We start from the raw sequence: 27983 nt of genomic DNA, 5'->3' as shown, positions 1-27983 counted from the left end.
GCCCCACGTTGGGCGAAAACGAGTAATTTTTGCCTGAATATTGCATTGACTCTCATAATATGGAGATTATTCTTGCATTAGACCTGCAATAACTCCCAAAAATTGTCCAGGACTGGATTTCCTTCATAAAAAATGATTAGTCTGCATACCATCTTGAAGTGGGAGCCCGGCTAGCTCAGTCGGTAGAGCATGAGACTTTTAATCTCAGGGTCGTGGGTTCGAGCTCCACGTTGGGCGAAAATGAGTAATTTTTGCTGGACTCTCATAATCTGGTGATTATTCTTGCATTAGACATGCAATAACTATCAAAAATGGTATCTCCCTTGGTGTCTCATTGGTGGGAAATTTAACTTCAAGATTAGGTAGAGTATGAGTCTAGATGAACACACCACAATATCACTCATAATCGAGTAGTAAACAGGCCAACCTGAACTGTAAAACATCCCATAAGTGGAGGTAAGGCATAAGTTAGGAGTGAACTGAACACTGTTATGGGCAATTGGACTTCAAATAAAGTGTGGAAGGCAGTGAGGTTACTTTTTTCATGTTATGCAGATTAAACACACAGGGGAATTAGCTCAAATGGTAGAGCGCTCGCTTAGCATGCGAGAGGTAGCGGGATCGATGCCCGCATTCTCCATTATAAAATTTGCATACATTTTATTTTTAACTTGTCATTGCCCATGGTCATTGCAGAGTAAGAACAGAAAAATCACAGATGGCTTTCAAATATGGTCTCATTATAACAACTAAAGTGGTTTAATCAAAAGGGTTCAGGTATTCTTTAGCATGTGAGAGGAATTTGAATTCTTATGCAATCTCAAAATGAAGTTCTCACAACTTCCATTTTCATTTTCTCTTATTTTTTTTGACACTCTGTCCTCTGAAGGATGTATACATCTGGCTTTCCTTGCAAAACAAGAGTAGAGGAATATCCAGGATTTGATTTTTTTCACAAAAAGGGATTGGTCTGCATACTGTCTTAAGGAGGGAGCCCGGCTAGCTCAGTCGGTAGAGCATGAGACTCTTAATCTCAGGGTCGTGGGTTCGAGCCCCACGTTGGGCGAAAACGAGTAATTTTTGCCTGAATATTGCATTGACTCTCATAATATGGAGATTAATCTTACATTAGACCTGCAATAACTCCCAAAAATTGTCCAGGAATGGATTTCCTTCATAAAAAATTATTAGTCTGCATACCATCTTGAAGTGGGAGCCCGGCTAGCTCAGTCGGTAGAGCATGAGACTCTTAATCTTAGGGTCGTGGCTTCGAGCCCCACGTTGGGCGAAAATGAGTAATTTTTGCTGGATTATTGCATTGACTCTCATAATCCGGTGAATATTCTTGCATTAGACATGCAATAACTATCAGAAATGGTATCTCCCTTGGTTTCTCATTGGTGGGAAATTTAACTTCAAGATTAGCTAGGGTATGAGTCTAGATAAACACAGCGCAATATCACTCATATTCGAGTAGTAAACAGGCCAACCTGAACTGTAAAACATCCCATAAGTGGAGGTAAGGCATAAGTTAGGAGTGAACTGAACACTGTTATGGGCAATTGGACTTCAAATATAGTGTGGAACGCAGTAAGGTTACTTTTTTCATGTTATGCAGATTAAACACTCAGGGGAATTAGCTCAAATAGTAAAGCGCTCGCTTAGCATGCGAGAGGTAGCGGGCTCGATGCCCGCATTCTCCATTATAAAATTTGCATACATTTTATTTTCAACTTGTCATTGCCAAGGTCATTGCAGAGTAAGAACAGAAAAATCACAGATGGCTTTCAAATATGGTCTCATTATAACAACTAAAGTGGTTTAATCAAAAGGGTTCAGGTATTCTTTAGCATTTGAGAGGAATTTGAATTCTTATGCAATCTCAAAATGAAGTTCTCACAACTTCCATTTTCATTTTCTCTTATTTTTTTGACACTCTGTCCTCTGAAGGATGTATAAATATGGCTTTCCTTGCAAAACAAGAGTAGAGGAATATCCAGGATTTGATTTTCTTCACAAAAAGGGATTGGTCTGCATACTGCCTTAAGGAGGGAGCCCGGCTAGCTCAGTCGGTAGAGCATGAGACTCTTAATCTCAGGGTCGTGGGTTCGAGCTCCACGTTGGGCGAAAACGAGTAATTTTTGCCTGAATACTGCATTGACTCTCATAATATGGAGATTAATCTTGCATTAGACCTGCAATAACTCCCAAAAATTGTCCAGGAATGGATTTCCTTCATAAAAAATGATTAGTCTGCATACCATCTTGAAGTGGGAACCCGGCTAGCTCAGTCGGTAGAGCATGAGACTCTTAATCTCAGGGTTTGAGCCTCACGTTGGGCGAAAATGAGTAATTTTTGCTGGACTCTCATAATCTGGTGATTATTCTTGCATTAGACATGCAATAACTATCAAAAATGGTATCTCCCTTGGTTTCTCATTGGTGGGAAATTTAACTTCAAGATTAGGTAGGGTATGAGTCTAGATGAACACACCACAATATCACTCATATTCGAGTAGTAAACAGGCCAACCTGAACTGTAAAACATCCCATAAGTGGAGGTAAGGCATAAGTTAGGAGTGAACTGAACACTGTTATGGGCAATTGGACTTCAAATAAAGTGTGGAAGGCAGTGAGGTTACTTTTTTCATGTTATGCAGATTAAACACACAGGGGAATTAGATCAAATGGTAGAGCGCTCGCTTAGCATGCGAGAGGTAGCGGGATCGATGCCCGCATTCTCCATTATAAAATTTGCATACATTTTATTTTTAACTTGTCATTGCCAAGGTCATTGCAGAGTAAGAACAGAAAAATCACAGATGGCTTTCAAATATGGTCTCATTATAACAACTAAAGTGGTTTAATCAAACGGGTTCAGGTATTCTTTAGCATGTGAGAGGAATTTGAATTCTTATGCAATCTCAAAATGAAGTTCTCACAACTTCCGTTTTCATTTTCTCTTATTTTTTTTGACACTCTGTCCTCAGAAGGATGTATAAATCTGGCTTTCCTTGCAAAACAAGAGTAGAGGAATATCCAGGATTTGATTTTTTTCACAAAAAGGGATTGGTCTGCATACTGTCTTAAGGAGGGAGCCCGGCTACCTCAGTCGGTAGAGCATGAGACTCTTAATCTAAGGGTCGTGGGTTCGAGCCCCACGTTGGGCGAAAACGAGTAATTTTTGCCTGAATATTGCATTGACTCTCATAATATGGAGATTATTCTTGCATTAGACCTGCAATAACTCCCAAAAATTGTCCAGGAATGGATTTCCTTCATAAAAAATGATTAGTCTGCATACCATCTTGAAGTGGGAGCCCGGCTAGCTCAGTCGGTAGAGCATGATACTCTTAATCTCAGGGTCGTGGGTTCGAGCCCCACGTTGGGCGAAAACGAGTAATTTTTGCCTGAATATTGCATTGACTCTCATAATATGGAGATTAATCTTACATTAGACCTGCAATAACTCCCAAAAATTGTCCAGGAATGGATTTCCTTCATAAAAAATGATTAGTCTGCATACCATCTTGAAGTGGGAGCCCGGCTAGCTCAGTCGGTAGAGCATGAGACTCTTAATCTCAGGGTCGTGGGTTCGAGCCCCACGTCGGGCGAAAATGAGTAATTTTTGCTGGACTCTCATAATCTGGTGATTATTCGTGCAGTAGACATGCAATAACTATCAAAAATGGTATCTCCCTTGGTTTCTCATTGGTGGGAAATTTAACTTCAAGATTAGGTAGGGTATGAGTCTAGATGAACACACCACAATATCACTCATATTCGAGTAGTAAACAGGCCAACCTGAACTGTAAAACATCCCATAAGTGGAGGTAAGGCATAAGTTAGGAGTGAACTGAACACTGTTATGGGCAATTGGACTTCAAATAAAGTGTGGAAGGCAGTGAGGTTACTTTTTTCATGTTATGCAGCTTAAACACACAGGGGAATTAGCTCAAATGGTAGAGCGCTCGCTTAGCATGCGAGAGGTAGCGGGATCGATGCCCGCATTCTCCATTATAAAATTTGCATACATTTTATTTTTAACTTGTCATTGCCAAGGTCATTGCAGAGTAAGAACAGAAAAATCACAGATGGCTTTCAAATATGGTCTCATTATAACAACTAAAGTGGTTTAATCAAAAGGGTTCAGGTATTCTTTAGCATGTGAGAGCAATTTGAATTCTTATGCAATCTCAAAATGAAGTTCTCACAACTTCCGTTTTCATTTTCTCTTATTTTTTTTGACACTCTGTCCTCTGAAGGATGTTTAAATCTGGCTTTCCTTGCAAAACAAGAGTAGAGGAATATCCAGGATTTGATTTTTTTCACAAAAAGGGATTGGTCTGCATACTGTCTTAAGGAGGGAGCCCGGCTAGCTCAGTCGGTAGAGCATGAGACTCTTAATCTCAGGGTCGTGGGTTCGAGCCCCACGTTGGGCGAAAACGAGTAATTTTTGCCTGAATATTGCATTGACTCTCATAATATGGAGATTATTCTTGCATTAGACCTGCAATAACTCCCAAAAATTGTCCAGGAATGGATTTCCTTCATAAAAAATGATTAGTCTGCATACCATCTTGAAGTGGGAGCCCGGCTAGCTCAGTCGGTAGAGCATGATACTCTTAATCTCAGGGTCGTGGGTTCGAGCCCCACGTTGGGCGAAAACGAGTAATTTTTGCCTGAATATTGCATTGACTCTCATAATATGGAGATTAATCTTACATTAGACCTGCAATAACTCCCAAAAATTGTCCAGGAATGGATTTCCTTCATAAAAAATGATTAGTCTGCATACCATCTTGAAGTGGGAGCCCGGCTAGCTCAGTCGGTAGAGCATGAGACTCTTAATCTCAGGGTCGTGGGTTCGAGCCCCACGTCGGGCGAAAATGAGTAATTTTTGCTGGACTCTCATAATCTGGTGATTATTCTTGCAGTAGACATGCAATAACTATCAAAAATGGTATCTCCCTTGGTTTCTCATTGGTGGGAAATTTAACTTCAAGATTAGGTAGGGTATGAGTCTAGATGAACACACCACAATATCACTCATATTCGAGTAGTAAACAGGCCAACCTGAACTGTAAAACATCCCATAAGTGGAGGTAAGGCATAAGTTAGGAGTGAACTGAACACTGTTATGGGCAATTGGACTTCAAATAAAGTGTGGAAGGCAGTGAGGTTACTTTTTTCATGTTATGCAGCTTAAACACACAGGGGAATTAGCTCAAATGGTAGAGCGCTCGCTTAGCATGCGAGAGGTAGCGGGATCGATGCCCGCATTCTCCATTATAAAATTTGCATACATTTTATTTTTAACTTGTCATTGCCAAGGTCATTGCAGAGTAAGAACAGAAAAATCACAGATGGCTTTCAAATATGGTCTCATTATAACAACTAAAGTGGTTTAATCAAAAGGGTTCAGGTATTCTTTAGCATGTGAGAGCAATTTGAATTCTTATGCAATCTCAAAATGAAGTTCTCACAACTTCCGTTTTCATTTTCTCTTATTTTTTTTGACACTCTGTCCTCTGAAGGATGTTTAAATCTGGCTTTCCTTGCAAAACAAGAGTAGAGGAATATCCAGGATTTGATTTTTTTCACAAAAAGGGATTGGTCTGCATACTGTCTTAAGGAGGGAGCCCGGCTAGCTCAGTCGGTAGAGCATGAGACTCTTAATCTCAGGGTCGTGGGTTCGAGCCCCACGTTGGGCGAAAACGAGTAATTTTTTCCTGAATATTGCATTGACTCTCATAATATGGAGATTAATCTTACATTAGACCTGCAATAACTCCCAAAAATTGTCCAGGAATGGATTTCCTTCATAAAAAATGATTAGTCTGCATACCATCTTGAAGTGGGAGCCCGGCTAGCTCAGTCGGTAGAGCATGAGACTCTTAATCTCAGGGTCGTGGGTTCGAGCCCCACGTTGGGTGAAAATGAGTAATTTTTGCTGGATTATTGCATTGACTCTCATAATCTGGTGAATATTCTTGCATTAGACATGCAATAACTATCAGAAATGGTATCTCCCTTGGTTTCTCATTGGTGGGAAATTTAACTTCAAGATTAGCTAGGGTATGAGTCTAGATGAACACAGCGCAATATCACTCATATTCGAGTAGTAAACAGGCCAACCTGAACTGTAAAACATCCCATAAGTGGAGGTAAGGCATAAGTTAGGAGTGAACTGAACACTGTTATGGGCAATTGGACTTCAAATAAAGTGTGGAACGCAGTAAGGTTACTTTTTTCATGTTATGCAGATTAAACACACAGGGGAATTAGCTCAAATAGTAAAGCGCTCGCTTAGCATGCGAGAGGTAGCGGGCTCGATGCCCGCATTCTCCATTATAAAATTTGCATACATTTTATTTTTAACTTGTCATTGCCAAGGTCATTGCAGAGTAAGAACAGAAAAATCACAGATGGCTTTCAAATATGGTCTCATTATAACAACTAAATTGGTTTAATCAAAAGGGTTCAGGTATTCTTTAGCATGTGAGAGGAATTTGAATTCTTATGCAATCTCAAAATGAAGTTCTCACAACTTCCATTTTCATTTTCTCTTATTTTTTTTGACACTCTGTCCTCTGAAGGATGTATAAATCTGGCTTTCCTTGCAAAACAAGAGTAGAGGAATATCCAGGATTTGATTTTCTTCACAAAAAGGGATTGGTCTGCATACTGTCTTAAGGAGGGAGCCCGGCTAGCTCAGTCGGTAGAGCATGAGACTCTTAATCTCAGGGTCGTGGGTTCGAGCTCCACGTTGGGCGAAAACGAGTAATTTTTGCCTGAATACTGCATTGACTCTCACAATATGGAGATTAATCTTGCATTAGACCTGCAATAACTCCCAAAAATTGTCCAGGAATGGATTTCCTTCATAAAAAATGATTAGTCTGCATACCATCTTGAAGTGGGAGCCCGGCTAGCTCAGTCGGTAGAGCATGAGACTCTTAATCTCAGGGTCGTGGGTTCGAGCCTCAAAAGGAAGTTTTCACAACTTCCGTTTTCATTTTCTCTTATTTTTTTGACACTCTGTCCTCTGAAGGATGTATAAATCTGGCTTTCCTTGCAAAACAAGAGTAGAGGAATATCCAGGATTTGATTTTCTTCACAAAAAGGGATTGGTCTGCACACTTTCTTAAGGAGGGAGCCCGGCTAGCTCAGTCGGTAGAGCATGAGACTCTTAATCTCAGGGTCGTGGGTTCGAGCCCCACGTTGGGCGAAAATGAGTAATTTTTGCTGGATTATTGCATTGACTCTCATAATCTGGTGATTATTCTTGCATTAGACATGCAATAACTATCAGAAATGGTATCTCCCTTGGTTTCTCATTGGTGGGAAATTTAACTTCAAGATTAGCTAGGGTATGAGTCTAGATGAACACAGCGCAATATCACTCATATTCGAGTAGTAAACAGGCCAACCTGAACTGTAAAACATCCCATAAGTGGAGGTAAGGCATAAGTTAGGAGTGAACTAAACACTGTTATGGGCAATTGGACTTCAAATAAAGTGTGGAACGCAGTAAGGTTACTTTTTTCATGTTATGCAGATTAAACACACAGGGGAATTAGCTCAAATAGTAAAGCGCTCGCTTAGCATGCGAGAGGTAGCGGGCTCGATGCCCGCATTCTCCATTATAAAATTTGCATACATTTTATTTTTAACTTGTCATTGCCAAGGTCATTGCAGAGTAAGAACAGAAAAATCATAGATGGCTTTCAAATATGGTCTCATTATAACAACTAAAGTGATTTATTCAAAAGGGTTCAGGTATTCTTTAGCATGTGAGAGGAATTTGAATTCTTATGCAATCTCAAAAGGAAGTTTTCACAACTTCCATTTTCATTTTCTCTTATTTTTTTTGACACTCTGTCCTCTGAAGGATGGATAAATCAGGCTTTCCTTGCAAAACAAGAGTAGAGGAATATCCAGGATTTGATTTTCTTCACAAAAAGGGATTGGTCTGCATACTGTCTTAAGGAGGGAGCCCGGCTAGCTCAGTCGGTAGAGCATGAGACTCTTAATCTCAGGGTCGTGGGTTCGAGCCCCACGTTGGGCGAAAACGAGTAATTTTTGCCTGAATATTGCATTGACTCTCATAATATGGAGATTAATCTTGCATTAGACCTGCAATAACTCCCAAAAATTGTCCAGGAATGGATTTCCTTCATAAAAAATGATTAGTCTGCATACCATCTTGAAGTGGGAGCCCGGCTAGCTCAGTCGGTAGAGCATGAGACTCTTAATCTCAGGGTCGTGGGTTCGAGCCCCACGTTGGGCGAAAATGAGTAATTTTTGCTGGACTCTCATAATCTGGTGATTATTCTTGCATTAGACATGCAATAACTATCAAAAATGGTATCTCCCTTGGTTTCTCATTGGTGGGAAATTTAACTTCAAGATTAGGTAGGGTATGAGTCTAGAAGAACACACCACAATATCACTCATATTCGAGTAGTAAACAGGCCAACCTGAACTGTAAAACATCCCATAAGTGGAGGTAAGGCATAAATTAGGAGTGAACTGAACACTGTTATGGGCAATTGGACTTTAAATAAAGTGTGGAAGGCAGTGAGGTTACTTTTTTCATGTTATGCAGATTAAACACACAGGGGAATTAGCTCAAATGGTAGAGTGCTCGCTTAGCATGCAAGAGGTAGCGGGATCGATGCCCGCATTCTCCAGTATAAAATTTGCATACATTTTATTTTTAACTTGTCATTGCCAAGGTCATTGCAGATTGAGAACAGAAAAATCACAGATGGCTTTCAAATATGGTCTCATTATAACAACTAAAGTGGTTTAATCAAAAGGGTTCAGGTATTCTTTAGCACGTGAGAAGAATTTGAATTCTTATGCAATCTCAAAATGAAGTTCTCACAACTCCCATTTTCATTTTCTTTTATTTTATTTGACACTCTGTAATCTGAAGGATGTATAAATCTTGCTTTCCTTACAAAACAAGAGTAGAGGAATATCCAGGTTTTGATTTTATTCACAAAAAGTGATTGGTCTGCATACTGTATTAAGGAGGGAGCCCGGCTAGCTCAGTCGGTAGAGCATGAGACTCTTAATCTCAGGGTAGTGAGTTCGAGCCCCACGTTGGCCGAAAACGAGTAATTTTTGCCTGAATATTGCATTGACTCTCATAATATGGAGATTACTATTGCATTAGACATGCAATAACTCCCAAAAATTGTCCAGGAATGGATTTCCTTCATAAAAAATTATTAGACTGCATACCATCTTGAAGTGGGAGCCCAGCTAGCTCAGTCGGTAGAGCATGAGACTCTTAATCTCTGGGTCGTGGGTTCGAGCCCCACGTTGGGTGAAAATGAGTAATTTTTGGAGGATTATTGCATTGACTCTCATAATCTGGTGATTATTCTTGCATTAGACATGCAATAAGTATCAAAAATGGTATCTCCCTTGGTTTCTCATTGGTGGGAAGTTTAACTTCAAGATTAGGTAGGGTATGAGTCTAGATGAACACACTGCAATATCACTCATATTCGAGTAGTAAACAGGCCAACCTGAACTGTAAAACATCCCATTAGTGGAGGTAAGGCATAAGTTAGGAGTGAACTGAACACTGTTATGGGCAATTGGACTTCAAATAAAGTGTGGAAGGCAGTAAGGTTACTTTTTTCATGTTATGCAGATTAAACACACAGGGGAATTAGCTCAAATAGTAAAGCGCTCGCTTAGCATGCGAGAGGTAGCGGGCTCGATGCCCGCATTCTCCATTATAAAATTTGCATACATTTTATTTTTAACTTGTCATTGCCAAGGTCATTGCAGAGTAAGAACAGAAAAATCATAGATGGCTTTCAAATATGGTCTCATTATAACAACTAAAGTGATTTATTCAAAAGGGTTCAGGTATTCTTTAGCATGTGAGAGGAATTTGAATTCTTATGCAATCTCAAAAGGAAGTTTTCACAACTTCCATTTTCATTTTCTCTTATTTTTTTTGACACTCTGTCCTCTGAAGGATGGATAAATCAGGCTTTCCTTGCAAAACAAGAGTAGAGGAATATCCAGGATTTGATTTTCTTCACAAAAAGGGATTGGTCTGCATACTGTCTTAAGGAGGGAGCCCGGCTAGCTCAGTCGGTAGAGCATGAGACTCTTAATCTCAGGGTCGTGGGTTCGAGCCCCACGTTGGGTGAAAACGAGTAATTTTTGCCTGAATATTGCATTGACTCTCATAATATGGAGATTAATCTTGCATTAGACCTGCAATAACTCCCAAAAATTGTCCAGGAATGGATTTCCTTCATAAAAAATGATTAGTCTGCATACCATCTTGAAGTGGGAGCCCGGCTAGCTCAGTCGGTAGAGCATGAGACTCTTAATCTCAGGGTCGTGGGTTCGAGCCCCACGTTGGGCGAAAATGAGTAATTTTTGCTGGACTCTCATAATCTGGTGATTATTCTTGCATTAGACATGCAATAACTATCAAAAATGGTATCTCCCTTGGTTTCTCATTGGTGGGAAATTTAACTTCAAGATTAGGTAGGGTATGAGTCTAGAAGAACACACCACAATATCACTCATATTCGAGTAGTAAACAGGCCAACCTGAACTGTAAAACATCCCATAAGTGGAGGTAAGGCATAAATTAGGAGTGAACTGAACACTGTTATGGGCAATTGGACTTTAAATAAAGTGTGGAAGGCAGTGAGGTTACTTTTTTCATGTTATGCAGATTAAACACACAGGGGAATTAGCTCAAATGGTAGAGTGCTCGCTTAGCATGCAAGAGGTAGCGGGATCGATGCCCGCATTCTCCAGTATAAAATTTGCATACATTTTATTTTTAACTTGTCATTGCCAAGGTCATTGCAGATTGAGAACAGAAAAATCACAGATGGCTTTCAAATATGGTCTCATTATAACAACTAAAGTGGTTTAATCAAAAGGGTTCAGGTATTCTTTAGCACGTGAGAAGAATTTGAATTCTTATGCAATCTCAAAATGAAGTTCTCACAACTCCCATTTTCATTTTCTTTTATTTTATTTGACACTCTGTAATCTGAAGGATGTATAAATCTTGCTTTCCTTACAAAACAAGAGTAGAGGAATATCCAGGATTTGATTTTATTCACAAAAAGTGATTGGTCTGCATACTGTATTAAGGAGGGAGCCCGGCTAGCTCAGTCGGTAGAGCATGAGACTCTTAATCTCAGGGTAGTGAGTTCGAGCCCCACGTTGGCCGAAAATGAGTAATTTTTGCCTGAATATTGCATTGACTCTCATAATATGGAGATTACTATTGCATTAGACATGCAATAACTCCCAAAAATTGTCCAGGAATGGATTTCCTTCATAAAAAATTATTAGACTGCATACCATCTTGAAGTGGGAGCCCAGCTAGCTCAGTCGGTAGAGCATGAGACTCTTAATCTCAGGGTCGTGGGTTCGAGCCCCACGTTGGGTGAAAATGAGTAATTTTTGGAGGATTATTGCATTGACTCTCATAATCTGGTGATTATTCTTGCATTAGACATGCAATAAGTATCAAAAATGGTATCTCCCTTGGTTTCTCATTGGTGGGAAGTTTAACTTCAAGATTAGGTAGGGTATGAGTCTAGATGAACACACTGCAATATCACTCATATTCGAGTAGTAAACAGGCCAACCTGAACTGTAAAACATCCCATTAGTGGAGGTAAGGCATAAGTTAGGAGTGAACTGAACACTGTTATGGGCAATTGGACTTCAAATAAAGTGTGGAAGGCAGTAAGGTTATTTTTTTTATGTTATGCAGATTAAACACACAGGGGAATTAGCTCAAATGGTAGAGTGCTAGCTTAGCATGCAAGAGGTAGCGGGATCGATGCCCGCATTCTCCAGTATAAAATTTGCATACATTTTATTTTTAACTTGTCATTGCCAAGGTCATTGCAGATTGAGAACAGAAAAATCACAGATGGCTTTCAAATATGGTCTCATTATAACAACTAAAGTGGTTTAATCAAAAGGGTTCAGGTATTCTTTAGCACGTGAGAGGAATTTGAATTCTTATGCAATCTCAAAATGAAGTTCCCACAACTTCCATTTTCATTTTCTCTTGTTTTATTTGACACTCTGTCCTCTGAAGGATGTATAAATCTGGCTTTCCTTGCAAAACAAGAGTAGAGGAATATCCAGGATTTTATTTTCTTCACAAAAAGGGATTGGTCTGCATACTGTCTTAAGGAGGGAGCCCGGCTAGCTCAGTCGGTAGAGCATGAGACTCTTAATCTCAGGGTAGTTGGTTTGAGCCCCACGTCGGGCGAAAAAGAGTAATTTTTGCCTGAATATTGCATTGACACTCATAATATGGAGATTCATCTTGCATTAGACATGCAATAACTCGCAAAAATTGTCCAGGAATGGATTTCCTTCATAAAAAATGATTAGTCTGCATACCATCTTGAAGCTGGAGCCCGGCTAGCTCAGTCGGTAGAGCATGAGACTCTTAATCTCAGGGTCGTGGGTTCGAGCCCCACGTTGGGAGAACAAGAGTAATTTTTGCTGGATTATTGCATTGACTCTCATAATCTGGTGGTTATTCTTGCATTAGACATGCAATAAGTATCAAAAATGGTATCTCCCTTGGTTTCTCATTGGTGGGAAATTTAACTTCAAGATTAGGTAGGGTATGAGTCTAGATGAACACACCGCAATATCACTCATATTCAAGGAGTAAACAGGCCAACCTGAACTGTAACACATCCCATAAGAGGAGGTAATGCATAAGTTAGGAGTGAACTAAACACTGTTATGGACAATTGGACTTCAAATAAAGTGTGGAAGGCAGCGAGGTTACTTTTTTCATGTTATGCAGATTAAACACACAGGGGAATTAGCTCAAATGGTAGAGTGCTTGCTTAGCATGCGAGAGGTTGCGGGATCGATGCCCGCATTCTCCATTATAAAATTTGCATACATTTTATTTTTAACTTGTCATTGCCAAGGTCATTGCAGAGTAAGAACAGAAAAATCACAGATGGCTTTTAAATATGGTCTCATTATAACAACTAAAGTGGTTTAATCAATAGGGTTCAGGTATTCTTTAGCACGTGAGAGGAATTTGAATTCTTATGCAATCTCAAAATGAAGTTCTCACAACTTCCATTTTCATTTTCTCTTGTTTTATTTGACACTCTGTCCTCTGAAGGATGTATAAATCTGTCTTTCCTTGCAAAACAAGAGTAGAGGAATATCCAGGATTTGATTTTCTTCACAAAAAGGGATTGGTCTGCATACTGTCTTAAAGAGGGAGCCCGGCTAGCTCAGTCGGTAGAGCATGAGACTCTTAATCTCAGGGTCGTGGGTTTGAGCCCCACGTTGGGCAAAAACGAGTAATTTTTGCCTAAATATTGCATTGACTCTCATAATATGGAGATTCATCTTGCATTAGACATGCAATAACTCCCAAAAAATGTCCAGGAATGGATTTCCTTCATAAAAAATGATTAGTCTGTATACCATCTTGAAGTGGGAGCCCGGCCAGCTCAGTCGGTAGAGCATGAGACTCTTAATCTCAGGGCCGTGGGTTCGTGCCCCACGTTGGACAGAAATGAGTAATTTTTGCTGGATTATTGCATTGACTCTCATAATCTGGTGATTATTCTTGCATTAGACATGCAATAACTATCAAAAATGGTATCTCCCTTGGTTTCTCATTGGTGGGAAATTTAACTTCAAGATTAGGTAGGGTATGAGTCTAGATGAACACACCGCAATATCACTCATATTCGAGTAGTAAACAGCCCAACCTGAACTATAAAACATCCCATAAGTGGAGGTAAGGCATTAGTTAGAAGTGAACTGAACATTGTTATGGGCAATTGGACTTCAAATAAAGTGTGGAAGGCAGTGAGGTTACTTTTTTCATGTTATGCAGATTAAACACACAGGGGAATTAGCTCAAATGGTAGAGCACTCGCTTAGCAAGCGAGAGGTACCGGGATCAATGCCCGCATTCTCCATTATAAAATTTGCATACATTTTATTTTTAACTTGTCATTGCCAAGGTCATTGCAGAGTAAGAACAGAAAAATCACAGATGGCTTTCAAATATGGTCTCATTATAACAACTAAAGTGGTTTAATCAAAAGGGTTCAGGTATTCTTTAGCACGTGAGAGGAATTTGAATTCTTATGCAATCTCAAAATGAAGTTCTCTCAACTTCCGTTCTTATTTTTTCTTATTTTATTTGACACTCTGTCCTCTGAAGGATGTATAAATCTGTCTTTCCTTGCAAAACAAGAGTAGAGGAATATCCAGGATTTGATTTTCTTCATAAAAAGGGATTGGTCTGCATACTGTCTTTAGGAGGGAACCCGGCTAGCTCAGTCGGTAGAGCATGAGACTCTTAATCTCAGGGTCGTGGGTTCAAGCCCCACGTTGGGCGAAAATGAGTAATTTTTGCCTGAATATTGCATTGACTCTCATAATATGGAGATTAATCTTGCATTAGACATGCAATAACTTCCAAAAATTGTCCAGGAATGGATTTCCTTCATAAAAAAATGATTAGTCTGCACACCATCTAGAAGAGGGAGCCTTGCTAGCTCAGTTGGTAGAGCATGAGACTCTTAAATTCAGGGCCGTGGGTTCGAGCCCCACGTTGGGTGAAAATGAGTAATTTTTGCTGGATTATTGGATTGACTCTCATAATCTGGTGATTATTCTTGCATTAGACATGCAATAAGTATCAAAAATGGTATCTCCCTTGGTTTCTCATTGGTGGGAAATTTAACTTCAAGATTAGGTAGGGTATGAGTCTAGATGAACACACCGCAATATCACTCATATTCAAGGAGTAAACAGGCCAACCTGAACTGTAAAACATCCCATAAGAGGAGGTAATGCATAAATTAGGAGTGAACTAAACACTGTTATGGACAATTGGACTTCAAATAAAGTGTGGAAGGCAGCGAGGTTACTTTTTTCATGTTATGCAGCTTAAACACACAGGGGAATTAGCTCAAATGGTAGAGTGCTTGCTTAGCATGCGAGAGGTTGCGGGATCGATGCCCGCATTCTCCATTATAAAATTTGCATACATTTTATTTTTAACTTGTCATTGCCAAGGTCATTGCAGAGTAAGAACAGAAAAATCACAGATGGCTTTCAAATATGGTCTCATTATAACAACTAAAGTGGTTTAATCAAAAGGGTTCAGGTATTCTTTAGCATGTGAGAGGAATTTGAATTCTTATGCAATCTCAAAATGAAGTTCTCACAACTTCCGTTTTCATTTTCTCTTATTTTTTTTGACACTCTGTCCTCTGAAGGATGTATAAATCCGGCTTTCCTTGCAAATCAAGAGTAGAGGAATATCCAGGATTTGATTTTCTTCACAAAAAGTGATTGGTCAGCATACTGTCTTAAGGAGGGAGCCCGGCTAGCTCAGTCGGTAGAGCATGAGACTCTTAATCTCAGGGTCATGGGTTCGAGCCCCACGTTTGGCGAAAAAGAGTAATTTTTGCCTGAATATTGCATTGACTCTCATAATATGGAGATTAATCTTGCATTAGACATGCAATAACTTCCAAAAATTGTCCAGGAATGGATTTCCTTCATAAAAAAATGATTAGTCTGCACACCATCTAGAAGAGGGAGCCTTGCTAGCTCAGTTGGTAGAGCATGAGACTCTTAAATTCAGGGCCGTGGGTTCGAGCCCCACGTTGGGTGAAAATGAGTAATTTTTGCTGGATTATTGGATTGACTCTCATAATCTGGTGATTATTCTTGCATTAGACATGCAATAAGTATCAAAAATGGTATCTCCCTTGGTTTCTCATTGGTGGGAAATTTAACTTCAAGATTAGGTAGGGTATGAGTCTAGATGAACACACCGCAATATCACTCATATTCAAGGAGTAAACAGGCCAACCTGAACTGTAAAACATCCCATAAGAGGAGGTAATGCATAAATTAGGAGTGAACTAAACACTGTTATGGACAATTGGACTTCAAATAAAGTGTGGAAGGCAGCGAGGTTACTTTTTTCATGTTATGCAGCTTAAACACACAGGGGAATTAGCTCAAATGGTAGAGTGCTTGCTTAGCATGCGAGAGGTTGCGGGATCGATGCCCGCATTCTCCATTATAAAATTTGCATACATTTTATTTTTAACTTGTCATTGCCAAGGTCATTGCAGAGTAAGAACAGAAAAATCACAGATGGCTTTTAAATATGGTCTCATTATAACAACTAAAGTGGTTTAATCAATAGGGTTCAGGTATTCTTTAGCACGTGAGAGGAATTTGAATTCTTATGCAATCTCAACATGAAGTTCTCACAACTTCCATTTTCATTTTTTCTTGTTTTATTTGACACTCTGTCCTCTGAAGGATGTATAAATCTGTCTTTCCTTGCAAAACAAGAGTAGAGGAATATCCAGGATTTGATTTTCTTCACAAAAAGGGATTGGTCTGCATACTGTCCTAAAGAGGGAGCCCGGCTAGCTCAGTCGGTAGAGCATAAGACACTTAATCTCAGGGTCGTGGGTTCGAGCCCCACGTTGGGCAAAAACGAGTAATTTTTGCCTAAATATTGCATTGACTCTCATAATATGGAGATTCATCTTGCATTAGACATGCAATAACTCCCAAAAATTGTCCAGGAATGGATTTCCTTCATAAAAAATGATTAGTCTGTATACCATCTTGAAGTGGGAGCCCGGCCAGCTCAGTCGGTAGAGCATGAGACTCTGAATCTCAGGGCCGTGGGTTTGAGCCCCACGTTGGGCAGAAATGAGTAATTTTTGCTGGATTATTGCATTGACTCTCATAATCTGGTGATTTTTCTTGCATTAGACATGCAATAACTATCAAAAATGGTACCTCCCTTGGTTTCTCATTGGTGGGAAATTTAACTTCAAGATTAGGTAGGGTATGAGTCTAGATGAACACACCGCAATATCACTCATATTCGAGTAGTAAACAGCCCAACCTGAACTATAAAACATCCCATAAGTGGAGGTAAGGCATTAGTTAGAAGTGAACTGAACACTGTTATGGGCAATTGTACTTCAAATAAAGTGTGGAAGGCAGTGAGGTTACTTTTTTCATGTTATGCAGATTATACACACAGGGGAATTAGCTCAAATGGTAGCGTGCTCGCTTAGCATGCGAGAGCTACCGGGATCAATGCCCGCATTCTCCATTATAGAATTTGCATACATTTTATTTTTAACTTGTCATTGCCAAGGTCATTGCAGAGTAAGAACAGAAAAATCACAGATGGCTTTCAAATATGGTCTCATTATAACAACTAAAGTGGTTTAATCAAAAGGGTTCAGGTATTCTTTAGCACGTGAGAGGAATTTGAATTCTTATGCAATCTCAAAATGAAGTTCTCACAACTGCAATTTTCATTTTCTTTTATTTTATTTGACACTCTGTCCTCTGAAGGATGTATAAATCTGTCTTTCCTTGCAAAACAAGAGTAGAGGAATATACAGGATTTGATTTTCTTCACAAAAAGTGATTGGTCTGCATACTGTATTGAGGAGGGAGCCCGGCTAGCTCAGTCGGTAGAGCATGAGACTCTTAATCTCAGGGTTGTGGGTTCGAGCCCCACGTTGGGCGAAAACGAGTAATTTTTGCCTGAATATTGCATTGACTCTCATAATATGGAGATTAATATTGCATTAGACATGCAATAACTCGCAAAAATTGTCCAGGAATGGATTTCTTTCATAAAAAATGATTAGTCTGTATACCATCTTGAAGTGGGAGCCCGGCTAGCTCAGTCGGTAGAGCATGAGACTCTTAATCTCAGGGTCGTGGGTTCGAGCCCCACGTTGGGTGAAAATGAGTAATTTTTGCAGGATTATTGCATTGACTCTCATATTCTGGTGATTATTCTTGCATTAGACATGCAATAAGTATCAAAAATGGTATCTCCCTTTGTTTCTCAATGGTGGGAAATTTAACTTCAAGATTAGGTAGGGTATGAGTCTAGATGAACACACCGCAATATCACTCATATTCGAGTAGTAAACAGGCCAACCTGAACTGTAAAACATCCCATGAGTGGAGGTAAGGCATACGTTAGGAGTGAACTGAACACTGTTATGGGCAATTGGACTTCAAATAAAGTGTGAAAGGCAGTGAGGTTACACTTTTAATGTTATGCAGATTAAACACACAGGGGAATTAGCTCAAATGGTAGAGCGCTCGCTTAGCAAGCGAGAGGTAGTGGGATCGATGCCCGCATTCTCCATTATAAAATTTGCATACATTTTATTTTTAACTTGTCATTGCCAAGGTCATTGCAGAGTAAGAACAGAAAAATCACAGATGGCTTTCAAATATGGTCTCATTATAACAACTAAAGTCGTTTAATCAAAAGGGTTCAGGTATTCTTTAGCACGTGAGAGGAATTTGAATTCCTATGCAATCTCAAAATGAAGTTCTCACAACTTCCGTTCTTATTTTTTCTTATTTTATTTGACACTCTGTCCTCTGAAGGATGTATAAATCTGTACTTTCCTTGCAAAACAAGAGTAGAGGAATATCCAGGATTTGATTTTCTTCACAAAAAGGGATTGGTCTGCATACTGTCTTAAAGAGGGAGCCCGGCTAGCTCAGTCGGTAGAGCATGAGACTCTTAATCTCAGGGTCGTGGGTTCGAGCCCCACGTTGGGCAAAAAAGAGTAATTTTTGCCTGAATATTGCATTGACTCTCATAATATGGAGCTTCATCTTGCATTAGACATGCAATAACTCGCAAAAATTGTCCAGGAATGGATTTCCTTCATAAAAAATGATTAGTCTGCATACCATCTTGAAGTGGGAGCCCGGCTAGCTCAGTCGGTAGAGCATGGCACTCTTAATCTCAGGGTCGTGGGTTCGAGCCCCACGTTGGGCAAAAACGAGTAATTTTTGCCTAAATATTGCATTGACTCTCATAATATGGAGATTCATCTTGCATTAGACATGCAATAACTCCCAAAAATTGTCCAGGAATGGATTTCCTTCATAAAAAATGATTAGTCTGTATACCATCTTGAAGTGGGAGCCCGGCCAGCTCAGTCGGTAGAGCATGAGACTCTTAATCTCAGGGCCGTGGGTTCGTGCCCCACGTTGGACAGAAATGAGTAATTTTTGCTGGATTATTGCATTGACTCTCATAATCTGGTGATTATTCTTGCATTAGACATGCAATAACTATCAAAAATGGTATCTCCCTTGGTTTCTCATTGGTGGGAAATTTAACTTCAAGATTAGGTAGGGTATGAGTCTAGATGAACACACCGCAATATCACTCATATTCGAGTAGTAAACAGCCCAACCTGAACTATAAAACATCCCATAAGTGGAGGTAAGGCATTAGTTAGAAGTGAACTGAACATTGTTATGGGCAATTGGACTTCAAATAAAGTGTGGAAGGCAGTGAGGTTACTTTTTTCATGTTATGCAGATTATACACACAGGGGAATTAGCTCAAATCGTAGAGTGCTCGCTTAGCATGCGAGAGGTACCGGGATCAATGCCCGCATTCTCCATTATAAAATTTGCATACATTTTATTTTTAACTTGTCATTGCCAAGGTCATTGCAGAGTAAGAACAGAAAAATCACAGATGGCTTTCAAATATGGTCTCATTATAACAACTAAAGTGGTTTAATCAAAAGGGTTCAGGTATTCTTTAGCACGTGAGAGGAATTTGAATTCTTATGCAATCTCAAAATGAAGTTCTCACAACTGCAATTTTCATTTTCTTTTATTTTATTTGACACTCTGTCCTCTGAAGGATGTATAAATCTGTCTTTCCTTGCAAAACAAGAGTAGAGGAATATCCAGGATTTGATTTTCTTCACAAAAAGTGATTGGTCTGCATACTGTATTAAGGAGGGAGCCCGGATAGCTCAGTCGGTAGAGCATGAGACTCTTAATCTCAGGGTCGTGGGTTCGAGCCCCACGTTGGGTGAAAATGAGTAATTTTTGCAGGATTATTGCATTGACTCTCATAATCTGGTGATTATTCTTGCATTAGACATGCAATAAGTATCAAAAATGGTATCTCCCTTGGTTTCTCATTGGTGGGAAATTTAACTTCAAGATTAGGTAGGGTATGGGTCTAGATGAACACACCGCAATATCACTCATATTCGAGTAGTAAACAGGCCAACCTGAACTGTAAAACATCCCATAAGGGGAGGTAAGGCATAAGTTAGGAGTGAACTGAACACTGCTATGGGCAATTGGACTTCAAATAAAGTGTGGAAGGCAGTGAGGTTACTTTTTTAATGTTATGCAGATTAAACACACAGGGGAATTAGCTCAAATGGTATAGCACTCGCTTAGCAAGCGAGAGGTAGTTGGATCGATGCCCGCATTCTCCATTATAAAATTTGCATACATTTTATTTTTAACTTGTCATTGCCAAGGTCATTGCAGAGTAAGGACAGAAAAATCACAGATGGCTTTCAAATATGGTCTCATTATAACAACTAAAGTTGTTTAATTAAAAGGGTTCAGGTATTCTTTAGCACGTGAGAGGAATTTGAATTCTTATGCAATCTCAAAATGAAGTTCTCTCAACTTCCGTTCTTATTTTTTCTTATTTTATTTGACACTCTGTCCTCTGAAGGATGTATAAATCCGGCTTTCCTTGCAAATCAAGAGTAGAGGAATATCCAGGATTTGATTTTCTTCACAAAAAGTGATTGGTCAGCATACTGTCTTAAGGAGGGAGCCCGGCTAGCTCAGTCGGTAGAGCATGAGACTCTTAATCTCAGGGTCATGGGTTCGAGCCCCACGTTTGGCGAAAAAGAGTAATTTTTGCCTGAATATTGCATTGACTCTCATAATATGGAGATTAATCTTGCATTAGACATGCAATAACTTCCAAAAATTGTCCAGGAATGGATTTCCTTCATAAAAAAATGATTAGTCTGCACACCATCTTGAAGAGGGAGCCTTGCTAGCTCAGTTGGTAGAGCATGAGACTCTTAAATTCAGGGCCGTGGGTTCGAGCCCCACGTTGGGTGAAAATGAGTAATTTTTGCTGGATTATTGCATTGACTCTCATAATCTGGTGATTATTCTTGCATTAGACATGCAATAAGTATCAAAAATGGTATCTCCCTTGGTTTCTCATTGGTGGGAAATTTAACTTCAAGATTAGGTAGGGTATGAGTCTAGATGAACACACCGCAATATCACTCATATTCAAGGAGTAAACAGGCCAACCTGAACTGTAAAACATCCCATAAGAGGAGGTAATGCATAAATTAGGAGTGAACTAAACACTGTTATGGACAATTGGACTTCAAATAAAGTGTGGAAGGCAGCGAGGTTACTTTTTTCATGTTATGCAGCTTAAACACACAGGGGAATTAGCTCAAATGGTAGAGTGCTTGCTTAGCATGCGAGAGGTTGCGGGATCGATGCCCGCGTTCTCCATTATAAAATTTGCATACATTTTATTTTTAACTTGTCATTGCCAAGGTCATTGCAGAGTAAGAACAGAAAAATCACAGATGGCTTTTAAATATGGTCTCATTATAACAACTAAAGTGGTTTAATCAATAGGGTTCAGGTATTCTTTAGCACGTGAGAGGAATTTGAATTCTTATGCAATCTCAAAATGAAGTTCTCACAACTTCCATTTTCATTTTCTCTTGTTTTATTTGACACTCTGTCCTCTGAAGGATGTATAAATCTGTCTTTCCTTGCAAAACAAGAGTAGAGGAATATCCAGGATTTGATTTTCTTCACAAAAAGGGATTGGTCTGCATACTGTCTTAAAGAGGGAGCCCGGCTAGCTCAGTCGGTAGAGCATGAGACACTTAATCTCAGGGTTGTGGGTTCGAGCCCCACGTTGGGCAAAAACGAGTAATTTTTGCCTAAATATTGCATTGACTCTCATAATATGGAGATTCATCTTGCATTAGACATGCAATAACTCCCAAAAATTGTCCAGGAATGGATTTCCTTCATAAAAAATGATTAGTCTGTATACCATCTTGAAGTGGGAGCCCGGCCAGCTCAGTCGGTAGAGCATGAGACTCTGAATCTCAGGGCCGTGGGTTTGAGCCCCACGTTGGGCAGAAATGAGTAATTTTTGCTGGATTATTGCATTGACTCTCATAATCTGGTGATTTTTCTTGCATTAGACATGCAATAACTATCAAAAATGGTACCTCCCTTGGTTTCTCATTGGTGGGAAATTTAACTTCAAGATTAGGTAGGGTATGAGTCTAGATGAACACACCGCAATATCACTCATATTCGAGTAGTAAACAGCCCAACCTGAACTATAAAACATCCCATAAGTGGAGGTAAGGCATTAGTTAGAAGTGAACTGAACACTGTTATGGGCAATTGTACTTCAAATAAAGTGTGGAAGGCAGTGAGGTTACTTTTTTCATGTTATGCAGATTATACACACAGGGGAATTAGCTCAAATGGTAGCGTGCTCGCTTAGCATGCGAGAGCTACCGGGATCAATGCCCGCATTCTCCATTATAGAATTTGCATACATTTTATTTTTAACTTGTCATTGCCAAGGTCATTGCAGAGTAAGAACAGAAAAATCACAGATGGCTTTCAAATATGGTCTCATTATAACAACTAAAGTGGTTTAATCAAAAGGGTTCAGGTATTCTTTAGCACGTGAGAGGAATTTGAATTCTTATGCAATCTCAAAATGAAGTTCTCACAACTGCAATTTTCATTTTCTTTTATTTTATTTGACACTCTGTCCTCTGAAGGATGTATAAATCTGTCTTTCCTTGCAAAACAAGAGTAGAGGAATATACAGGATTTGATTTTCTTCACAAAAAGTGATTGGTCTGCATACTGTATTGAGGAGGGAGCCCGGCTAGCTCAGTCGGTAGAGCATGAGACTCTTAATCTCAGGGTTGTGGGTTCGAGCCCCACGTTGGGCGAAAACGAGTAATTTTTGCCTGAATATTGCATTGACTCTCATAATATGGAGATTAATATTGCATTAGACATGCAATAACTCGCAAAAATTGTCCAGGAATGGATTTCCTTCATAAAAAATGATTAGTCTGTATACCATCTTGAAGTGGGAGCCCGGCTAGCTCAGTCGGTAGAGCATGAGACTCTTAATCTCAGGGTCGTGGGTTCGAGCCCCACGTTGGGTGAAAATGAGTAATTTTTGCAGGATTATTGCATTGACTCTCATATTCTGGTGATTATTCTTGCATTAGACATGCAATAAGTATCAAAAATGGTATCTCCCTTTGTTTCTCAATGGTGGGAAATTTAACTTCAAGATTAGGTAGGGTATGAGTCTAGATGAACACACCGCAATATCACTCATATTCGAGTAGTAAACAGGCCAACCTGAACTGTAAAACATCCCATGAGTGGAGGTAAGGCATACGTTAGGAGTGAACTGAACACTGTTATGGGCAATTGGACTTCAAATAAAGTGTGAAAGGCAGTGAGGTTACACTTTTAATGTTATGCAGATTAAACACACAGGGGAATTAGTGCAAATGGTAGAGCGCTCGCTTAGCAAGCGAGAGGTAGTGGGATCGATGCCCGCATTCTCCATTATAAAATTTGCATACATTTTATTTTTAACTTGTCATTGCCAAGGTCATTGCAGAGTAAGAACAGAAAAATCACAGATGGCTTTCAAATATGGTCTCATTATAACAACTAAAGTCGTTTAATCAAAAGGGTTCAGGTATTCTTTAGCACGTGAGAGGAATTTGAATTCCTATGCAATCTCAAAATGAAGTTCTCACAACTTCCGTTCTTATTTTTTCTTATTTTATTTGACACTCTGTCCTCTGAAGCATGTATAAATCTGTCTTTCCTTGCAAAACAAGAGTAGAGGAATATCCAGGATTTGATTTTCTTCACAAAAAGGGATTGGTCTGCATACTGTCTTAAAGAGGGAGCCCGGCTAGCTCAGTCGGTAGAGCATGAGACTCTTAATCTCAGGGTCGTGGGTTCGAGCCCCACGTTGGGCAAAAAAGAGTAATTTTTGCCTGAATATTGCATTGACTCTCATAATATGGAGCTTCATCTTGCATTAGACATGCAATAACTCGCAAAAATTGTCCAGGCATGGATTTCCTTCATAAAAAATGATTAGTCTGCATACCATCTTGAAGTGGGAGCCCGGCTAGCTCAGTCGGTAGAGCATGGCACTCTTAATCACAGGGTCGTGGGTTCGAGCCCCACGTTGGGTGAAAATGAGTAATTTTTGCTGGATTATTGCATTGACTCTCATAATCTGGTGATTATACTTGCATTAGACATGCAATAAGTATCAAAAATGGTATCTCCCTTGGTTTCTCATTGGTGGGAAATTTAACTTCAAGATTAGGTAGGGTATGAGTCTAGATGAACACACCGCAATATCACTCATATTCAAGGAGTAAACAGGCCAACCTGAACTGTAAAACATCCCATAAGAGGAGGTAATGCATAAGTTAGGAGTGAACTAAACACTGTTATGGACAATTGGACTTCAAATAAAGTGTGGAAGGCAGCGAGGTTACTTTTTTCATGTTATGCAGATTAAACACACAGGGGAATTAGCTCATATGGTAGAGTGCTTGCTTAGCATGCGAGAGGTTGCGGGATCGATGCCCGCATTCTCCATTATAAAATTTGCATACATTTTATTTTTAACTTGTCATTGCCAAGGTCATTGCAGAGTAAGAACAGAAAAATCACAGATGGCTTTTAAATATGGTCTCATTATAACAACTAAAGTGGTTTAATCAATAGGGTTCAGGTATTCTTTAGCACGTGAGAGGAATTTGAATTCTTATGCAATCTCAAAATGAAGTTCTCACAACTTCCATTTTCATTTTCTCTTGTTTTATTTGACACTCTGTCCTCTGAAGGATGTATAAATCTGTCTTTCCTTGCAAAACAAGAGTAGAGGAATATCCAGGATTTGATTTTCTTCACAAAAAGGGATTGGTCTGCATACTGTCTTAAAGAGGGAGCCCGGCTAGCTCAGTCGGTAGAGCATGAGACTCTTAATCTCAGGGTCGTGGGTTTGAGCCCCACGTTGGGCAAAAACGAGTAATTTTTGACTAAATATTGCATTGACTCTCATAATATGGAGATTCATCTTGCATTAGACATGCAATAACTCCCAAAAATTGTCCAGGAATGGATTTCCTTCATAAAAAATGATTAGTCTGTATACCATCTTGAAGTGGGAGCCCGGCCAGCTCAGTCGGTAGAGCATGAGACTCTTAATCTCAGGGCCGTGGGTTTGTGCCCCACGTTGGACAGAAATGAGTAATTTTTGCTGGATTATTGCATTGACTCTCATAATCTGGTGATTATTCTTGCATTAGACATGCAATAACTATCAAAAATGGTATCTCCCTTGGTTTCTCATTGGTGGGAAATTTAACTTCAAGATTAGGTAGGGTATGAGTCTAGATGAACACACCGCAATATCACTCATATTCGAGTAGTAAACAGCCCAACCTGAACTATAAAACATCCCATAAGTGGAGGTAAGGCATTAGTTAGAAGTGAACTGAACATTGTTATGGGCAATTGGACTTCAAATAAAGTGTGGAAGGCAGTGAGGTTACTTTTTTCATGTTATGCAGATTATACACACAGGGGAATTAGCTCAAATGGTAGAGTGCTCGCTTAGCATGCGAGAGGTACCGGGATCAATGCCCGCATTCTCCATTATAAAATTTGCATACATTTTATTTTTAACTTGTCATTGCCAAGGTCATTGCAGAGTAAGAACAGAAAAATCACAGATGGCTTTCAAATATGGTCTCATTATAACAACTAAAGTGGTTTAATCAAAAGGGTTCAGGTATTCTTTAGCACGTGAGAGGAATTTGAATTCTTATGCAATCTCAAAATGAAGTTCTCACAACTGCAATTTTCATTTTCTTTTATTTTATTTGACACTCTGTCCTCTGAAGGATGTATAAATCTGTCTTTCCTTGCAAAACAAGAGTAGAGGAATATCCAGGATTTGATTTTCTTCACAAAAAGTGATTGGTCTGCATACTGTATTAAGGAGGGAGCCCGGATAGCTCAGTCGGTAGAGCATGAGACTCTTAATCTCAGGGTAGTGGGTTCGAGCCCCACGTTGGGCGAAAATGAGTAATTTTTGCCTGAATATTGCATTGACTCTCATAATATGGAGATTACTATTGCATTAGACATGCAATAACTCCCAAAAATTGTCCAGGAATGGATTTCCTTCATAAAAAATGATTAGACGGCATACCATCTTGAAGTGGGAGCCCGGATAGCTCAGTCGGTAGAGCATGAGACTCTTAATCTCAGGGTCGTGGGTTCGAGCCCCACGTTGGGTGAAAATGAGTAATTTTTGCAGGATTATTGCATTGACTCTCATAATCTGGTGATTATTCTTGCATTAGACATGCAATAAGTATCAAAAATGGTATCTCCCTTGGTTTCTCATTGGTGGGAAATTTAACTTCAAGATTAGGTAGGGTATGGGTCTAGATGAACACACCGCAATATCACTCATATTCGAGTAGTAAACAGGCCAACCTGAACTGTAAAACATCCCATAAGGGGAGGTAAGGCATAAGTTAGGAGTGAACTGAACACTGCTATGGGCAATTGGACTTCAAATAAAGTGTGGAAGGCAGTGAGGTTACTTTTTTAATGTTATGCAGATTAAACACACAGGGGAATTAGCTCAAATGGTAGAGCACTCGCTTAGCAAGCGAGAGGTAGTTGGATCGATGCCCGCATTCTCCATTATAAAATTTGCATACATTTTATTTTTAACTTGTCATTGCCAAGGTCATTGCAGAGTAAGGACAGAAAAATCACAGATGGCTTTCAAATATGGTCTCATTATAACAACTAAAGTTGTTTAATTAAAAGGGTTCAGGTATTCTTTAGCACGTGAGAGGAATTTGAATTCTTATGCAATCTCAAAATGAAGTTCTCTCAACTTCCGTTCTTATTTTTTCTTATTTTATTTGACACTCTGTCCTCTGAAGGATGTATAAATCCGGCTTTCCTTGCAAATCAAGAGTAGAGGAATATCCAGGATTTGATTTTCTTCACAAAAAGTGATTGGTCAGCATACTGTCTTAAGGAGGGAGCCCGGCTAGCTCAGTCGGTAGAGCATGAGACTCTTAATCTCAGGGTCATGGGTTCGAGCCCCACGTTTGGCGAAAAAGAGTAATTTTTGCCTGAATATTGCATTGACTCTCATAATATGGAGATTAATCTTGCATTAGACATGCAATAACTTCCAAAAATTGTCCAGGAATGGATTTCCTTCATAAAAAAATGATTAGTCTGCACACCATCTTGAAGAGGGAGCCTTGCTAGCTCAGTCGGTAGAGCATGAGACTCTTAATCTCAGGTCGTGGGTTCGAGCCCCATGTTGGGTGAAAATGAGTAATTTTTGCTGGATTATTGCATTGACTCTCATAATCTGGTGATTATTCTTGCATTAGACATGCAATAAATATCAAAAATGGTATCTCCCTTGGTTTCTCATTGGTGGGAAATTTAACTTCAAGATTAGGTAGGGTATGAGTCTAGATGAATACACCGCAATATCACTCATATTCAAGGAGTAAACAGGCCAACCTGAACTGTAAAACATCCCATAAGAGGAGGTAATGCATAAGTTAGGAGTGAACTAAACACTGTTATGGACAATTGGACTTCAAATAAAGTGTGGAAGGCAGCGAGGTTACTTTTTTCATGTTATGCAGATTAAACACACAGGGGAATTAGCTCAAATGGTAGAGTGCTTGCTTAGCATGCGAGAGGTTGCGGGATCGATGCCCGCATTCTCCATCATAAAATTTGCATACATTTTATTTTTAACTTGTCATTGCCAAGGTCATTGCAGAGTAAGAACAGAAAAATCACAGATGGCTTTTAAATATGGTCTCATTATAACAACTAAAGTGGTTTAATCAATAGGGTTCAGGTATTCTTTAGCACGTGAGAGGAATTTGAATTCTTATGCAATC

General features: G+C 39.4%; 9 non-coding genes across 9 annotated transcripts; all 9 read left to right on the top strand.

Annotated features, from left to right (window-relative positions):
* The first annotated feature begins 567 nt into the window (after positions 1–567).
* TRNAA-AGC (transfer RNA alanine (anticodon AGC)) lies at positions 568–640 on the top strand. Its single transcript has one exon. It is a non-coding gene; the product is annotated as a tRNA-Ala (tRNA).
* A 2901-nt stretch (positions 641–3541) lies between these two features.
* Positions 3542–3614, top strand: TRNAK-CUU (transfer RNA lysine (anticodon CUU)). The gene has a single exon. It is a non-coding gene; the product is annotated as a tRNA-Lys (tRNA).
* A 330-nt stretch (positions 3615–3944) lies between these two features.
* Positions 3945–4017, top strand: TRNAA-AGC (transfer RNA alanine (anticodon AGC)). Its single transcript has one exon. It is a non-coding gene; the product is annotated as a tRNA-Ala (tRNA).
* A 796-nt stretch (positions 4018–4813) lies between these two features.
* Positions 4814–4886, top strand: TRNAK-CUU (transfer RNA lysine (anticodon CUU)). Its single transcript has one exon. It is a non-coding gene; the product is annotated as a tRNA-Lys (tRNA).
* Positions 4887–5216: 330 nt separating this feature from the next.
* TRNAA-AGC (transfer RNA alanine (anticodon AGC)) lies at positions 5217–5289 on the top strand. Its single transcript has one exon. It is a non-coding gene; the product is annotated as a tRNA-Ala (tRNA).
* Positions 5290–16694: 11405 nt separating this feature from the next.
* Positions 16695–16767, top strand: TRNAQ-CUG (transfer RNA glutamine (anticodon CUG)). The gene has a single exon. It is a non-coding gene; the product is annotated as a tRNA-Gln (tRNA).
* Positions 16768–18597: 1830 nt separating this feature from the next.
* TRNAK-CUU (transfer RNA lysine (anticodon CUU)) lies at positions 18598–18670 on the top strand. Its single transcript has one exon. It is a non-coding gene; the product is annotated as a tRNA-Lys (tRNA).
* Positions 18671–22006: 3336 nt separating this feature from the next.
* TRNAQ-CUG (transfer RNA glutamine (anticodon CUG)) lies at positions 22007–22079 on the top strand. The gene has a single exon. It is a non-coding gene; the product is annotated as a tRNA-Gln (tRNA).
* A 1829-nt stretch (positions 22080–23908) lies between these two features.
* On the top strand, positions 23909–23981 carry TRNAK-CUU (transfer RNA lysine (anticodon CUU)). The gene has a single exon. It is a non-coding gene; the product is annotated as a tRNA-Lys (tRNA).
* Positions 23982–27983: the final 4002 nt, after the last annotated feature.

This window comes from Lissotriton vulgaris, chromosome 1_1 (genome assembly GCF_964263255.1).
Source record: "Lissotriton vulgaris chromosome 1_1, aLisVul1.2, whole genome shotgun sequence".
NCBI lineage: Eukaryota > Metazoa > Chordata > Amphibia > Caudata > Salamandridae > Lissotriton > Lissotriton vulgaris.
The sequence above is the reverse complement of the archived record's forward strand: the minus strand, read 5'-3'. Positions and strand labels throughout refer to the sequence as shown.